Source organism: Astatotilapia calliptera, chromosome 13 (assembly GCF_964374335.1).
Source record: "Astatotilapia calliptera chromosome 13, fAstCal68.1, whole genome shotgun sequence".
NCBI classification, from domain to species: Eukaryota; Metazoa; Chordata; class Actinopteri; order Cichliformes; family Cichlidae; genus Astatotilapia; species Astatotilapia calliptera.
Genome location: NC_137434.1, coordinates 3,208,929 through 3,219,489, shown reverse-complemented (window position 1 = coordinate 3,219,489; position 10,561 = coordinate 3,208,929). Strand labels below are relative to the sequence as shown.

At 39.0% G+C, this 10,561-nt stretch overlaps 1 protein-coding gene across 2 annotated transcripts in view; it reads right to left on the bottom strand.

The window, feature by feature from the left end:
* The window catches only part of LOC113035126 (uncharacterized), a 58,260-nt gene that overhangs the window by 35,139 nt on the left and 12,560 nt on the right, over positions 1-10,561 (bottom strand). The gene's annotated exons all lie outside the window — the stretch shown is intronic.

Below are 10,561 nucleotides of genomic sequence, written 5' to 3'. Positions count from 1 at the left end.
CTTTGATAAGGCTTGCCAACTTCAGCCTTATAAGCCTCAAGTGTAAATGGTCTTTGTGTTCCAGGGACAGTAATGACCTCAGTGCCATCCGGATACAGAAGAAGGAAAGGTCCATCTTTTAGATCTTTGTTAAAGTCCTTCATTTTTTTAACAGCTTGATTGAGCAGACTTGTGGCAGTAGCGTCAGGGTCTGTTGTTAGGAAAATTGTTTTTCCACGGTATGGCTTCAAACCACCCTTTTTTATGGTCATCAAGCCGACATTTATCTGTAAGGAAAAAACACATGAACAATGGGCCAAGTAGATACTAATATGACTCTAAGCAGATCTATTCAAACTTGAATATTTATTAACTGCTAAAGAGGGATCTTCCTGACAACCTAAATGTACAATTACTCGTAAACAATTGTTCTTATTCTGGATAGCTTTACTACACTGAACATTTTTTACACAACTCCCCTAAGGAATAACAAAAGAATGTCATTAGAAAATTAACCTCAACTTGTTTTCAGACTGAGCTAGCCAAACTACCTGAACCTTTCTTTTTTCCTTTTTCTTTAAGCCCTTCCTCCCTTCAGAAAACTTTTGCCTCTCTTCATTTTTCTTTTTTCTGTATTCTATGAAGGTGCTGAAGGTTGGAGTCGGGCAGTTTGAGGTAGTCTGTGATGCTAAAGGGAAACAAAGGAAAAATGTACTACAATGTCACACATTAAAGACATTCATTCATGTAACATTCCATTGTCCACACAACACGCAAATAAGGACAACACTGAATAATCTCACTAGAAAATTTCTACCAAGGAATGACAATGCAACTGATACTATTGACCAATACAATTCTACACCAGTAAGTTTTAATGTATAGACACATAATAGGGTTAGTTCCTAAAGTTAACCAAACATAATAAATGAACTAATTTATTATCGTTTCAGTTGTGGAAATGCTCAGAGGACTGTTCCACGAAGCAAGCTAATCCCAAAAGCCAGGCTCACTCTGAAAATCCAGGCTCGATTGCCCCAAATTCGGTTCCAGGAACGAGGCTAACCTGCAGTCTTTCTGCTCATTCATTATGCAATATGCTTGTGGACAAGTCTGGTCCGTGGCACCCTAGCTGCGAGGTTTGTTAACACTAGAACTGCCCTCAAACCTTCACTACTAGAAAGGTCTTGAGCAGTCATTTTGACAGCTGCGTGCATTTTCAAATGAGCCTCGATTTTCTGAGATCGCTTAGTGGAACAGCCCTCTGGTCTGCTATGGGCTGGAAACAGCTAACGCTAGGCTAATAAATCAATAAATAACAAACATTTTATTATGCTTATTAACTTACTCGATGGGAGTGAAGTGTCTCCGATGCAAGATGCGTGATAAAGCCTCTCGCCACAGCCGCTGCAAAAGTTCGGCGACTCCTCAACCAGCTTTTCCCCACAGCTAGGACAAAACATTCCGCCGTTCTTCTTCAAACGAAATGTGCCACAGGCAGAGTAACTTCCGGTTCCAAAGACGAACAGATCGGACATCCAATCAGTGATGTCTCCTGTTGCCGACTGGTACCTACCCTTTCCGGTTTTCTTAATGTAATTGTGCTTCTCAATTTGTTTTTGTGATTCTTCTTTTGTTTTTGTGCTTCTTGATTTGTTTTTGTGATTCTTCTTTTGTTTTTGTGCTTCTCGATTTGTTTTTGTGATTCTTCTTTTGTTTTTGTGCTTCTTAATTTGTTGTTGTGATTCTTCTTTTGTTTTTGTGCTTCTCGATTTGTTTTTGTGATTCTTCTTTTGTTTTTGTGCTTCTTAATTTGTTTTTGTGATTCTTCTTTTGTTTTTGTGCTTCTTGATTTGTTTTTGTGATTCTCAGTTTTGTTTTTGTGCTTCTCAATTTTGTTTTTGTGCTTCTCAATTTTGTTTTTGTGATTCTCAGTTTTGTTTTTGTGATTCTCCATTTGTTTTTTTGTTTCTCGATTTTGTTGTTGTGTTTAGCAATTTGTTGGTGTGATTTGCACTTCAGGGCCTCTCAATTTTGTTGTTGTGTTTAGCAATTTGTTGGTGTGATTTGCACTTCAGGGCCACCGTACAAATAACTATATTTGTAAGATTTAAATGTGCCGTTGCTCACAAGTAAAATGTGAAATAATCAGCAGCTTGTTTTTATTTAAATATTTATTTCCCATAATAAGTTCAACAGGGTAGATGTACTTAAGGAACATGAGACTTTTTCAGATAAATAAAGGCAAATATTGCAAACTACACAAAAGGCAGCCACTAAAGCGTTTAAGTTTCAAAATAGAACAAACAAAACAGACTAAATTGTCAATTCCACTTAGAAACAAAATATTAATTCTAAAAATAAATCTTAGTTTGTTTTACAGAAGAACAGACAAAACTGACTAACTTTTGTCAATATCAAATAAACTGAGAACTAAAAGGAAATTCTCAATCTCTCCTTGTTGTATAGCTGAGCTTTTCAAACAGTTTTAACAGTTACTTTAGTCTGACAAAAGCCGAATGACGAATTAGCGCTTCCAGTCAGAGACTGAGGCTACGTCCACACGTACACGGGTATTTTTGAAAACGGAGATTTTCCGTTTTTGTTTTAAAAAATAATCCCGTCCACACATAAAGGCAGAAATGAAGGAAAACGCTGCTATGAACATGCCAAAGCAGCAGGTGGCGCTAGATTCCTAACCGTGCAGAAATGTTGGCCAATCAGAAGTCTAGAAGCCTCGGTGGGAAAAAGTAAACAAAGCTGGGGCATAGAAGCAGAACCGAGTCGTATGTGTGGAGAGACAGTAACTGTGTGTATATGTAAGCATTTAAACACTGCAGAGTGTAGAATTAACAGTATTGTAGAAATTCATTTCACCGAAACAATAACGTGGTGCACAGTGTGACGCATGCACCAGTTTATTGTATTTCCAGACTTGCTTTCGGCACAATTTACAGTGCACGCTACTCTGTTTTTTGTCAGACTTGAAATAGCCGAAATACCTTCACACTACGGAACTTCTATGGCTCTTCCGTTCGACAATCTCTCCGGCATTGGAACCATCATCTGTTTTCTCTTCGGTCACGCTCGGTTGATTTTTCTAGTCGGCACACTCATTTCCTCCATTACGCGCTGGCTCCATTACCCGCTGGCTGCTTCCCAAACAAACACACGTGCGGCTTGGCACTTGTGCTGTACGTAACAAGTCACGCGACGTGACGCTGCGGCTGTGATTGGTTCGGCTCTGCGCTACTTAATTTGGATTGGCTGACCTTTTTTTTTATTTTTTTTTTTTTGAGGACAAGAGCGGCGAGGTCTATCGCGATAGCTTAATTTCTCTATTGAGTAAAAGTTATATCGCGATACGTATCGTTATCGTTCTATCGCCCAGCTCTAGTTTCCCAAGTATTTTCCTCTATGTTTTAGTTTTAATCTCTGTTGATGCTGCTATGTTGCTATGCTATGATGATGGTGCACAGCAGATGGCCGCCCCTCCCTGAGCCTGGTTCTGCCGGTTTCTTCCTGTTCAAAGGGAGTTTTTCCTTCCCACTGTCGCCAAAGTGCTTGCTCATAGGAGGTCATATGATTGTTGGGTTTTTATCTGTATGTATTATTGTAGGGTCCACCTTACAATATACAGCGCCTTGAAGTGACTGTTGTTTTGATTTGTATAAATAAAATTGAATTGAATTGAATTGTAAGGACTGTGTCCTCTAGAGTCAAATTAAAACAATACTTCATTTGTTTCCCAATCACTAACACAGGCCTCGTCAGCTCTTCGTGATATATTCCAACTCCAGATTTCAGAAGAACCAAGCACAGTAATGTCCTTGACATGAAAGCAATAATTGTGTTTCATGTGGAACAATCAGCCTCTTATCTTTAACTGGTTCTTAGTGTTTGTCCCATCATTTTAGAGAGCCAAAAGTCAATGTCATGCAATGCAACATGATTTAGAGCAATCATTGTTATGATGGCAGAGGGACCTGCTGTCTCAGAGGCACTTAAATTAAATCCCATTGCTGATGGATGGGAATTATTTGATTATTGAGGGATTTAGCATTGTGATCATCTTCTTCAGTGCACTAAAGCATTATTAATGGGGGCTCATAATGCAGCTAAACCCTGACCCAGAGGCATCACAGGAGAAAAATCCTTATATCAATCATAATTTCAGATTATTTATAGCATTCTTTGTGACCAACGGCAACTACAATATGGACTATACACATTTGTGCTTTCATTATTTCAAGAATCTACTACTCTGTTATAAATACACTAGCAGTGAAGATAAACCAGATCAAAGAAATACCAAAAATATAGAGCTGCTGTAGTATCTCTCAGCAAGAATGGACACTAATGAGGAAAAAAAGATGGAGCCTCTTGTTCCAGATATGTTTTTCTCAGCTTCACATAACAAAGCACAGCATATATATTATCATCACAGTATGCTACAAAAAAGTATACAGGCCAGAATGTAAGCATTTTGCTACTATAGCACACCTAAATCTTAGGCTAAATTCCTGACAGTCAAGTGGCATTGTCAATAACGTAGGTGCCAAATTTATTGGGGTACACAGTTTGCTATTAAAAGCAAACATCTGTAGTGCTCCTTCTTTGCATGAAGTCATACTGCTGCTCACTGATCATCACCTCTCTGCTTAACCTAGCTTCAACAACTTTCCGATATCTTCATGGTGTGTATAGCTCTGTACAGCACTGTTGCTCTTGAAAATCGGTACCAGTAGACTCTTCTCCATTTCTCAGAAATCCTTCCACTCACCAGAATAGGATTAAACAATCTAATTAAAAAGCACACATCTCCATACCTCAGCAGGTATGTAATCTGGACCTACTGCCTTTCCACTATTCATGATTAGGGATGGGTATTGTTTAGGTTTTATCCGATACCGGTGCCAAATCGGTACTTTTGAAACGGTGCCGGTGCTTAAACGGTGCTCGAACCGGTGCTTAAAGAATGGAGAACACAAAATTGGTCCAAAAACCTCTCATGTTCAGCTGGTTTTTTTGTAAAAAGATAACAATGTTAGCCTTTTCTGCAGCTATGGGGCATATATGGCATCACTCTTGGCTGGAAGCAGTGCTTAAACAATGGAAAAAACACAAACTTAAACCCTCTCATGTTTAACTGTTTCCCACTTTTTCTTTGGTCATTTTAGCCTTTTTGGCCAGGGTGAAGGGAGTATCTGCCATCAAACAAGAAGACAGCCGCATGTAGCTATGATGATGTTTGCTAGTTCACCTTACATGCATTAATGTAATAACGTGGTTAGCCTACTCAACGTAAATTACACACGAACAACATTAAGCTACTCATGCAGAGAAGAACGGCTGCTGCTGCCATCATCATCTGTCATCATTTCTGCTACACTGGCAGGGCTAGGGGCCAGGACTCTATTCTTCGGGTTTTTGGGGGATGTTGCTCCGGGTCCGATAACTGGCAACCCACCCGACGTGCACGGTATGAGGTCTCGCAGCAAGCTATCAAATACGGCGCATTTCTCGGCTTTTAAAAAAAACGCTATGCGTCGCCAGGTGTTTCATCGGATTTGAGGTGTTACCTCCTTTGACAGTATCACAGTATCAGCTTAAAGCACTTGTTGCTGCTGAGTTTGCATATTTTGCTGTGAAGTACAGCCAGACTTTTGACCGCTTCGCCTTGGACATTTTTAATCTGTAGCTCTGCTCTAACAGAACGTACGTACCTGGCCCCGCCTACTATCCTCGGAAACGTAAAATGATTGGCTAGAAGTGTATCACAGCTCAGGAAAAAAAAGCACCGAAATAAAGCACCGAAATGTGCGCTGCTTTTCGGTCTGGTTACTACCGTTTATGTCAGAACCGGTGCCATCATGGCACCGGACACCGGTACCCATCCCTATTCATGATCTTATATAGGTTCTTCCATGTCCTCCTACTTTGCACTTTGTGATTCACTAACTTTCCTCCAGCTGTCCACTTTTCTCTTTCTCTCTCGCTCTCATTTTCTTCACTCTGACACTCAACACACGCGCTTCACTCACTTGTACATTTCCATCTCTATCTTTGATCACTCAAACCTGCTGCACATCCATTAACTATTACACATATAAATATTTTATATTTTACAGCCATTTAACATCTTTAATAACATTATTTGATAACATCTGATTTGATTTTAAATTACACTGAAATGCACTACATAGAGCCCTGTACACAGCAATGTCAGATTAACTTGTGGGGTCTGCTAACAGTTGGCGGGCTAGCAATAGCAGACCTTTCTTTGTAGATTAATGTCCATGTGTCTGTGCTGAATGTCAGTACTCACTGCTTTGAGTGGTTATATGTCAGTTTAGTCTATATAAAGGCATTAATTTTCTCCATGAATGATACTCACAAGCCAACAAGCTAGTCTCTAGTACTGGGATGCTACAGGCATCAGTCTATTTAATAGTAACCATAGTAGTAATTTTTAAACACCTATAATACCACAAAACTTGGCACTATGGAACTAGACTATAAGTTTAATGATTGAAAAAGTCAGCCCCCCTCCTCGCTTTAATATTACTGACAAATGGCCAACTAAACATTTTTGATCGTAACACTTATTTAATATGGAAGGTACTTCCGATGTTCAAATGTCACATGTGGCTTTTTACGTAACAGCGAGATATACTTAAGTAGTTCAGATGTTCAGACCATCTCTGAATGTGTTTATGCCCACATTTGTTTTAGTGACAGCTCAAACAGTGCAGGTATCCACAAGTACATAGCTTGTGTTTGTTACTAGCAGCAGCAGTAGGGTAATATATTATGTGCTCCCTTGGCACTAACTAGATGGTGATGTGTTTGTCTGTGTATACACTCTGAGCTTTCCGTGAAGATAGGCTATTTTCTGCCTATGCACAGTAATGTGAGCCCAGGTCAGCAGAGCCCAACAAAACTGCTGTGATTTCACTTGATGAAGCACACATACACACAAACAGAGAGAGAGAGAGAGAAAGACACACAGAGAGATTAGCAGAACTAGAAAAACTACAGTCCCTGATAAACAAGTGTAACCTGTGCAAAGTATGATAAACAGCCAACTTGAACTACATCAGGGGAAAATGTCTAAATTTGTAGTGAAACTGATAAATTTATGGGATATCACACTCAATAGTAATGTTAATCAAGATGAGCCATTGTTGGGGATTGAGTCTGTTTAACTCTGGGACCATTAACAGATGAATAATGACAAAAAGAGGCCTTTCTCATTTCCTAAATCGCCTGCTGTGATGTAAAAGCAACAAATCCTTTTGCTGCAATTTCAGCCAGAAGGATGTAATGAAATATCCAGTAGGTGTACATAAATCACAACAGTTAAGTGATCTTACTCTACCTGCTCCTAGGCTAATAGCTTTGCCTATTTACAGGCAACAGAATTCGAAAAAGTGACAGTGGCAGGAAATAAATTACTGTACTACTTTAGAAAACTAGGCTTCATTGAAAACAACCTTTTGTAAAAATTTCTGAACAAATGATGGAAATCTGAGAAACCTATATTAATTTCAAGGAGATTGTAATGATGGCGACAAACAGAAACAGGAGACGTGTCTGGATAAGAAGAAACAGGGAGAAATTAAGTGGTAATGAGCTATTTTCTCTTTCTTAGTAATATTAAAAAAAATGAAGTTGACAGCTTTCTTTGGGAAGAATGGTCCAGAGACAGCGGACTTCAACGAAGATAGTCTGAATCGTTAAAGTACACTACAAAAAGACATTGAAATTCACAAAACTGATTTTTACAATCTGGACCATAGTCAGTAATGTAATACCAGTGGTTGGGGTTTTTTTTGTTGCCACTATTATTAAATTAAATTACTAAATCCACCACATATAATTTTTGTAAAATGAAATTCTGTAACCACACATGTACAGCTTTTACAGTAAAGATTTATGTAAGTATGTCTTAAGTCAGGGCAGTAGTTCATGATGAAAAACCACTAGTTCCCAAACAGGAGAGGCCTGATTTAGAAATAGAAATGGACAGAAAAGGATGGGAGGAGAAAGGATGAGCAGATGTAGGATGGAAAAGAGATACAGTCCCGGCTCCATCTCTCCCTCCTACAGTCAAGATCTCTGAGAGACACAAATTACATTCCAGTTTGACACCAAAACAGGCCAAGTCGACGTTATGCTCTGATGCCTTGCGTCAGAGTAAAAAACACACACACACAGTCACACTAACTGTCTGCAGCACAGTAATTCAATTAGACCAGCACTTGCTAAATAGGCTTATCTGAAGAGCGCAAGCTTGTTACATGACACCCTTAAGCCCCTGTCTCTGTGTGTGTGCGTGCATGCGTGTGTGCATGTGTGTTTGTTTGTGTGTGTAAGACAGAGAGAGACAGAAAAATATAAAAAAGGGCTGAGAAACCACAAAATGTGAACAGATATGAAGTCAAAATCTTCAAAAAATGTATTATTTTAATTATGTAGCAACGGATCACAATCATCTGAAGGTGTTTTACACTGTAAGCAAGATCTTGTAACAAAACCATGAAACGAAACCACACCTGATGTAGTTCTCCCTGTGTATGGCTCGATTCTCCAGCTTCTTCCTAGAGTCATGTTAACTTAATGAGTGAAAGGTGTGAATGTGACTGTGAATGATTGTCTTCTCTTTCAGGCCCGGAACAGACTAATCACCTTTCCAAGGTGCAGCCCGCCTCTCACCCTATGACAGCTCGGACAGGTTTCAGCCAGAAGGTGGCGGAGCACCATTCCAGATCATCTCAGCCCAGCGTTACCCTACTTCTCTTACTAATAATTGTAGTTCTACTACAATATTGAGTGACTATTTGGTTTTGGCATTATAGTTATATATGACTATATACAAGTGATTCAAAACTTTATTACTAATTGTAATTATCTGAATGTTTTTTAAAGGTATACTATGTAATATTTTGAGGCTAAGAGAAAAAAGAGAATGTTGCACTCCACTGTTTGTGGAAGCTGTCTTGTTTCCCTGGAATGGATATCACCATCACCATTCTGTCTCATTTCTGGATTTTTGATTGAACTAAAGTTCAATCAAAAATCCAGAAACACATTACATAAAAGTTATGAATTGATTTGCATATTAGTGAGGAAACTCAGTATTTAATCCCTGCCTCCCACAGATTACAATCAATAATTCTTTAGGAATTTTGTGTACAAAGCACACCTGTCCACAGAATCAGTTTCTTCCATTCCAACCTCTCCACCACCATGAGCAAGACCAAAGAGCTGTCAGAGTACATCAGACAGAAAGAAGACCAGGCTGGAAGAAGCTTTTTGAGAAGTCCATGCTACTCATCTGGTGTTGTCATTAAAGTAAAAAGTAAAGCAAACATATTCTAAGATATTCTAACAGTCTCTGAGTTTCTGTTGTCAGAAACTTGAATTTTTAACTGAAGAATCCAATACTGATGCAAAACAGAATAATCGCCAGTAGTGATCTGAGACCTATAGACCTCACTCTATCTACCAGGAGAACAGTACCTTCAGGACTGTTCAGTATGTGTTAGTTCTAGTACATGATTCAGCTCATGGTTTGTTAGAATGCCAGTATTTTTTCTGCACACTGACATTAGGGTTGGCTGTAACTCAGGAGGTAGAGCAGGTCATCTACTGATCGGAAGGTTGGCAGTTCGATTCCTGGCTCCTCCAGTCTGCATGTCAAGTATCCTTGGGCAAGATACTAACCCCAAGTTGCTCTCCAATGCATCCATCAGCGTATGAATGTGTGTGAATGTATTTGGAAAGCATTATCTATAATGAAAGTGCTTGTGAGATTGGGTGAATGTGGCATGTTGTGAGTACTCCGGGAGAGTAGAAAAGCGCTCTATAAGAATCAGTCCATTTACATTCTTGGAGAAGCCAGTTTAGAAAGTGATATCTCTATTCTTCCCCCAAAATTTGGAAATCTTCAGATGCTCCTATTACTTAATTCATAATTTTTCTCTTTAATTAGAGAGCTTTTTATGCTTGTACAAATAATTGTGTGTTTATGAAATGGGGATGCATTTAAGGGTTAGTGTTTAATGTTTGCATTGCGTGCACCTGTGGCTTGTGTCTGTGCATGTAGCTACAAGATATATATAGATATAGATAGAGAGAGATAGAGAGAGATAGATATATAGATATATACTTATTTACACACACATCCAAAGTTGTGTGTGTAAATAAGCTTGTGTGTGATTATGTGATATGCAGCTGTGAATGTACCTGTGTGTATTGATATAGCTGTTTCCATGATTGGGTCTCTGCCACGCATGCTTCATTCAAGATAATAGTTTTTTTTTAAAAAAGCACAGAAAATCTTCTGATCCCCTTCTGTGCAAGAACAAAGACTTTGTAACTAACCAACCGCCATTAGACCGTACTTTGGGTTCTGGCTATTTACAGAGCCTAATGAGTTTGGCACACTCATTTTTCCCATCTGATTCAGCACAAATATAACCTGAGTTGACAGCCAGACCAGCTGGGCTCAATATAACAGCTCAAACCACTAAACAAAAGGACTAACAGAGACATCCTACATGTGTCTATCTCAAAC